Raw genomic sequence first — 6,418 nt, 5'->3', positions numbered from 1 at the left:
ACTTCGAAGGAAGATGTCAAAAACCATATAACTTCGGGTAAGTTTTTCTTGAAAGCTTGCCAAGTACTTGGAGTATGCTGCTTGGTAGCTATCAACATCTGCATGGTATTGTCTCTGAGAAAAACAGCTCGAAACAAATCTTGGATCCTTCTCTTGCAAGTGATCTTAATGGCTTATGCCTTGTAAGACATGAGGGGTGAAGACGGGAGTGCGCGCGATGCGCGATGAAGAAAGGGTGGGAGTGGCTCTGTCTGCTCCTTGGTAGGACCAATATGCTTTCAGAAAAGCACATGCCTAATGCTTTGATACCATTGTCACAAGACGCGCACCACGTGCCAACAGAAAAGAACAGATTAAACTGACTTTTAGCACTTTGATAACAACTGAACTGAGAGAGAGACAACACGTAACATGAAGTGGCGTAATTCCACCCCAGAGAGTATTGGCCCCAAACCTTGGCTCCCCTTTCGGTATTTCTTTATATTGCATCAACAGAGTACAAGCCGGTACTCCAGACTCTACACCTTCTCTAGGAAGCATGCCAGAGAATGAGCCCTAACCTCATATTTAAAGGCCCTTGGCCTGAAAAGAAGTTACAATGAAAATCCTTCAAAACTCAAAAGCTTATGGTCCAAAAATAATGCCAAAAAGCTTCCAGTACAATTTACAAAAATCCGTACAGTCCTGCCACGTCAGCACTGCCAGTGTGAAAAGCGGAAATCCGTACAGTTTTGCCACGTCAGCAATCAGCGAAATTTCTAGAAATCTGCCACGTCACCAATTCCTACGCTTCTTCTATGTGTGTGTGGGTCTTGATTTATTTTAATTCTTTATGTCACTTGGGGCCCCATTGGGACGGGGTTCCCATAAGTTGGTAGGACTTCTTCTTCTGTTACATGTTCTTCTTAGGGTTTAGGCCCCTCGGCCGGCATTTGTAAGTTGGCTCCATTATTTAGGGCTTTGACACGTCAGTAGTTTGTGATAGTAGTTCACTTGAGATGCCTAAACTTTAATAGTTCCGTGCCAAGACGTATTGGCCCCAAAGACTGGCACCCCTTTCGGTATTTCTTTTTACATTAATTTGTGTGCAAAGTACAAGAGAGTCCGCGGGTACTCACTCTCAGACTCTGCGTCCAGATTCTCTGAGGAGTGAGTCCTTGAGGACTTATTTATTCTTACAAGGGATGCCCAAAGGAAGAGCCTTAAAAGCTTTTAAAATTTAAAAGCAAACTTCTCCAAAATTTGCCAGTGCTGATTCCGTACAGCTCTGTAAAAAGCCAAAATCCGTACAGTCAGTTGAAAACGCAGAATTTTGTAGGCTCAAGCATGTCAGCCTGTCGACGTGTTTTGCAGGTCCGTACACTCCGTACGCTGCCATATCAGCATGTCAACGCATTTCCTGCAGGGTGTGTGTGTCCGGGGGCGTGCCACACCACCAGTTTGTGACACAAGACCCAATAATGATACATTTTTACCAAATCACGAAGTGATTACATAAGAAATATTCCAAGAATATTCAAATTTTTGTCTGTAAATAGGGGCGGCTATTGGAGCATGTCTCATAGCTGGCTCCTCTACTCTAGCTGTAGTGAATCTCTGTGGCAGACAGATTGAGACGAGTATCTCAACATTTCCATTCTCTGGTATGGTGCCCAGAAAGCACTTTTTGTACGGCTAGTGATTGTCCCGAGCTAGCCACCAATTGCACATCACGTAGGTTGCACGGGCAGACACTTTAGCACGTGTTTGGCCGGTCATTTTTTAGTCTGGCTAAGTGCACACATATTTTAGCAATTTTATGGGCTTTTACATTTTTGAGCCAGTTACACATTTTTGCCCTGCCTCAACCCAATATCCTATAAAAGGAGTGCTTGGGGTTTTGTATTTTGGCATTCTATGTTGAGAGTTTGTTTGTAGCGCATCTGTTTTTGATGTGCATGGTCTCACACCCACTCCGTTGCTCACTCTCACATGGTATCAGCCGCCATACTTGGGAGAATCATCGATCCCTCTGCTGATTGCTAGCGCTTACTACAAGTTTTCATCGCGAAAAAAGTGCAAATTTCCTAGTGTTTTATTTTCAGCCAGGCAGCTCTTTTTGCAGCAGGCAGCGTTTCTACAGCAGACCAACGATTTGGTGTTTTCAGCCTTTCTCTGCAACTCCCACTGCAGGCGCCCCTCTCCTTGCAACAAATCACACCCTAACTGCACTAGATATGCCTAGCATTTTCTGCACCAGGTCTGTGTCTTTGGAGCAGCTTGCGTTTTTGAGAAGTTGTTGCTTTTCCAAAAAACGCTGAGCTTTTGCACCTACGGGAACGGCCTACACTGCTTGAACCCTCTTCTGTCTCGCTGGAACCTGGAAATCCGCACTTTGGTCAAATATCTAAGAAATCGACGCTTTCTTGGCATTAATTACTTGCTTTTTTTTCTGTTTTCAGCCATCTGACAGCTGAGAAGTGCGAGGATCCCATAACCTCAACCTTTGTGATGCTCCTGTACTGATCGATAGCGTACAGGCCTGATGAATTCTCTGTTAAGTAGCGTTTTGAGCCCCTTTGCAGGTGTTTTTTTGGGTGGACAACAGGCTGAATTTTTGCCCTTTGCGTGGTTGATCACTCCATTCCTCGTCAAAACACCATCTGGTGGTTTTCTGAGCCGTTATCTTGGACTACTATAGCATTGGAGACGATACCTTCTTCGGCAACTTGAGATCTTATTCATTGACCCTTGGGACCATTCTTTGAGCACGCGACATGTTGACTCTGAAGCAGAAGGGACAACAATCCCAGAAGACGCCGCCTATGTCTACTACGACCACGGCGACTTCCACTTCTGCGACTACGTCGTCATCTACCAACGCAACATCCAACAACTATGCCCTCACCCAATTTTCTTAGTAGAAGAAGTTGAATTTACATAACTATGTTGTGTGAAGGACACAAGTACGCACAATCATTGCCTACCATCGACTCTGGAAATGGTTGAATGATTTCACCAATTTGGCTACTCAGCCTACCCTTCCCATTGCCACTCGGGATCAAATCGACGAGTGGGTGGATCGAGACATACGAGTCTTCACCTTTCTTATGATGAACCTCTCAGACCGCATCATGGAGGAAGTTTCCAAAGAGGAGCATGCACATCCATTGTGGAGACAGATTCTTGACCAGTTTGAGGAGACCTCGTTTTCCAGACATATCACACTTGAATGGGAGTTGTACAGCATCCATGTAAGGTGCAGCACAAGTGAATGTTGAACTTTGCTCGAGGTGAGTGCTTCGAACTGTGCTCAAGGGTTCCTTTTACTTACGGAAGGGAGAGCCTTCCGTTCCTTTAGTGAGAGAGTGCAAATGATCACAAACAAAGTGAAACAACACTATGAATGAAGGTGCTGAGACTGAGAGAGAGAGAAGAATACAACACCAGAATGTTGTCAAACCATCCTCCAAGGGCCCCACTCTCTATGGAGAGAGAGGTCTATGCTATTGATTGCAAAAATCTGGTACAATGGTCTAGATGCAATGGACTTGCTGACGATGTTGATGACGATGATGACGATGATGAGACGAGATGAAATCTGAAAACGCTAGGGGCTGAAATCTAAAAATCTGCTATCTGCTAAGTTCTGACTCTATGTCGGCGATGACGACGACTTGACGACGATACGCTGAAAACGCAGATGCTGAAATCTACGAGTAGCAGGCTGAAACTGCAAACGCTCGCTGATCTGACCGTGTGGCAAAAACTGAAAACGCTAAGCCAATAGATTGATCTTGTCGCTCGTCGGGAATCTGCAAACGCTGATGTGACTTTGCAAGTGCAAAAATGTCAGGCCAGAATTCTTGGATCTGCTAATGCTAGGATTGATCTGCTACTACTGCTGAAAACGCTAGGCTAAAACTGAGCCAGAACACTGGTCTTGATCTGCTGTTGGCTGGAAACGCTAGGTCATCTGCTGGTCTTGCTGAGAAGGTGAACTGCAAGTTGGTAAACTTTTGGTGCCTCTTCAACCAGATAGTGCTAGCACTAGGTTTCTTTTATAGAGCTTATCAAATTTTCCATACCCAGTTTCCCAACAAAGTCACTTATTAATAATAAGTGAAAAATGGCTAAAACAGGAAAAATGGGTTCTATGCACTGTAAAATGCTCATGATGGCTATACTAACTGTAATGTTGATGATCATGCTGTGTGCAACCAGAGGATATGCAACTACTCTGAGTGTCTAGACATGCACGGCCGGTGAACAAACTCACAAAGGTGCCAGAACACTTCCTAAGCTGGCCTAAACTCTAGACCTGAAGTAGCTTGTCCACATGCACATAGGGTTAGATGTGCATGTGACATCCTCTCCTTTTCAAAGTGAGGTACTGGTACCGATGTCGTGCAGCTCCGCTGCCATGAAGAGAAAAGGAGCAGATAAATGCAAGTTAAGCTTCTTTGAAGCCTACACATTTAGTGAGCAGTGATCAGGGCTTGTTAACATGCCAAGTTTAATGATTAAAGTATGCCAGATGCAGCTTAAAAGGGCCAACAGATATTTTAAGTTAGTTGTGTTACCAAAACCAGAAGTAAAGGACTTGACGGGTGTGGAGACAGCGTAAGGCATACTTGAGCTTGATAGGGTTCCCTAAAGCCAGCTTAATGGTCAAGCCGTGTGCATCATTAACTGGAGCACTTGAGTCTGGCGCGGTTCACTAAACAAGTTTTCCATAATTGAGTGCTTTGGAGATACGTCAGATATGGTTCAAATAATTCTAATGGGCAACTATCTAATTATTAAGCTAGAACATTGATGATAGAGTATAAGCCTTATTTAATTTTTCATATGTTTACCTGTTACGTGAGTCTGATGATGGCAAAGAGCTTAAGGTACCTATAACAGATGTAGGATTGAAGTGCAGTTGGCACAGACCGGAGGCTGTGCAGGTTTAGAGGGGGTGAATGTTGTGCAGCTCCGCTGCAATGAAGAGAAAAGGAGCAGAGAAATGCAAGTTAAGCTTCTTTGAAGTCTACACATTTAGTGAGCAGTGATCAGGGCCAAGTTTAATGATTAAGGTATGCCAGATGTGGCTTAAAAGGGCCAACCGATACCTCAATGATGCTAAAAATGAGTATGATTGAAGTGAGCACACATAGGAGATTATGATCTAAAACTGCAGCGCTTGAGGTGCTCTACCGGCCTGTCTTTACGGCTCGTCGATTGGAGCTACGGTGAAGAAGTTATGACAGTTTGAAGTTTAAGTCAATTGCAGATCCGTACCGGATTGGGCAACTGCAGCTGAGGGGACAAAAATGAAGTGAATGCACGGGCCTGAAGTGCTCACTTTGGAAAGCGCGTTGGTCCTTTCAGATCAGCGACGATTGGAGTTCCGGATGCCAAGTTATTGGCCATTAAAGATGCATCGGGGGCCGGTTCCGTACCAGTCCGGTCGGCTCGATCAGAGTGCTATCTGGGAATTTTTTAGCTTTATCCACGTTTTGATATGCGGGAGCAGTAAGTGCTTGAGGAGTATCATGTCTGGAATGTCGTCTCTTGGAATGCAATGATTGCGGGATAAACCCAACAGAGGCAGGGACAGGAAGCTGGCTATTTTCAACAAATGCAAAGACAGGGTCCCTCTCAAAATGCAATTACCTATATTAGCATCTTGAAGCATGTGGCATTGTGCAAGATGCTGATACGGGCAGTTAAAGTCGTGATGGTATTGTCAGTTTAGGGTTCTCATCCTCGTCCGACGTGTATGCCTATTATGGTGCCGTTACAAAAGCACAAAAAGATCTTGATGAGATCATTGTGCAAAATGACGACTCGTGGAGTGCATTCAGTGCAGGTGCCTTGGTTAATTCGCATGCCAAATGTGCTACCCTTATGAATGAAGGGTTAAAGGGCCGCCCGCCCACCCATAACCTTAAGAGGAAGGGGGCGGCCCAGGAGGTGTCAAAAGGGCCAAAGGCCACCCAAGAAATGGGAAAATGATTTTTTTTGATTGGGAAACAAAAGAAAAAAAAGGTGTGGCCATGGCGTTCAACAACGCGCAAGAAAGCAAGGGAGGAAAAACGAGCTCGCATCGACCTGTACGAGCCTGGGATGAGCCTGGCGAAGAAGCGAAAAAATTGTAGCTCAGTAGCATGCACACTTTCGGTCAGAGCTGCAGCAAATTTCGCACTGGTCGGGATCCGACCTGCCACATCATCTTCCCGCTTCCCACGGCCCTAGCACGACGGCGTTGTCGTTGCTTAGGGAGGGCTAATAATAGGGAAAGTGAACGGGTAAGCAAGAGAAAGGAGTTTTTTTTTGGTGGGGAACGAAGAAGAAGAGGAGAAGGTTACGAGTGGATAAGAGGAGGGAATACTGGGGGGGGGGGGGGGGTTCTCGGAAGGCGAACAAAGCAAGCTCTCTCTCTCTCTCTCTC

Source organism: Adiantum capillus-veneris, chromosome 9 (genome assembly GCF_014529385.1).
Source record: "Adiantum capillus-veneris isolate H3 chromosome 9, ASM1452938v2, whole genome shotgun sequence".
Taxonomy (NCBI): Eukaryota; Viridiplantae; Streptophyta; class Polypodiopsida; order Polypodiales; family Pteridaceae; genus Adiantum; species Adiantum capillus-veneris.
Note: the sequence above shows the minus strand (reverse complement) of the source record.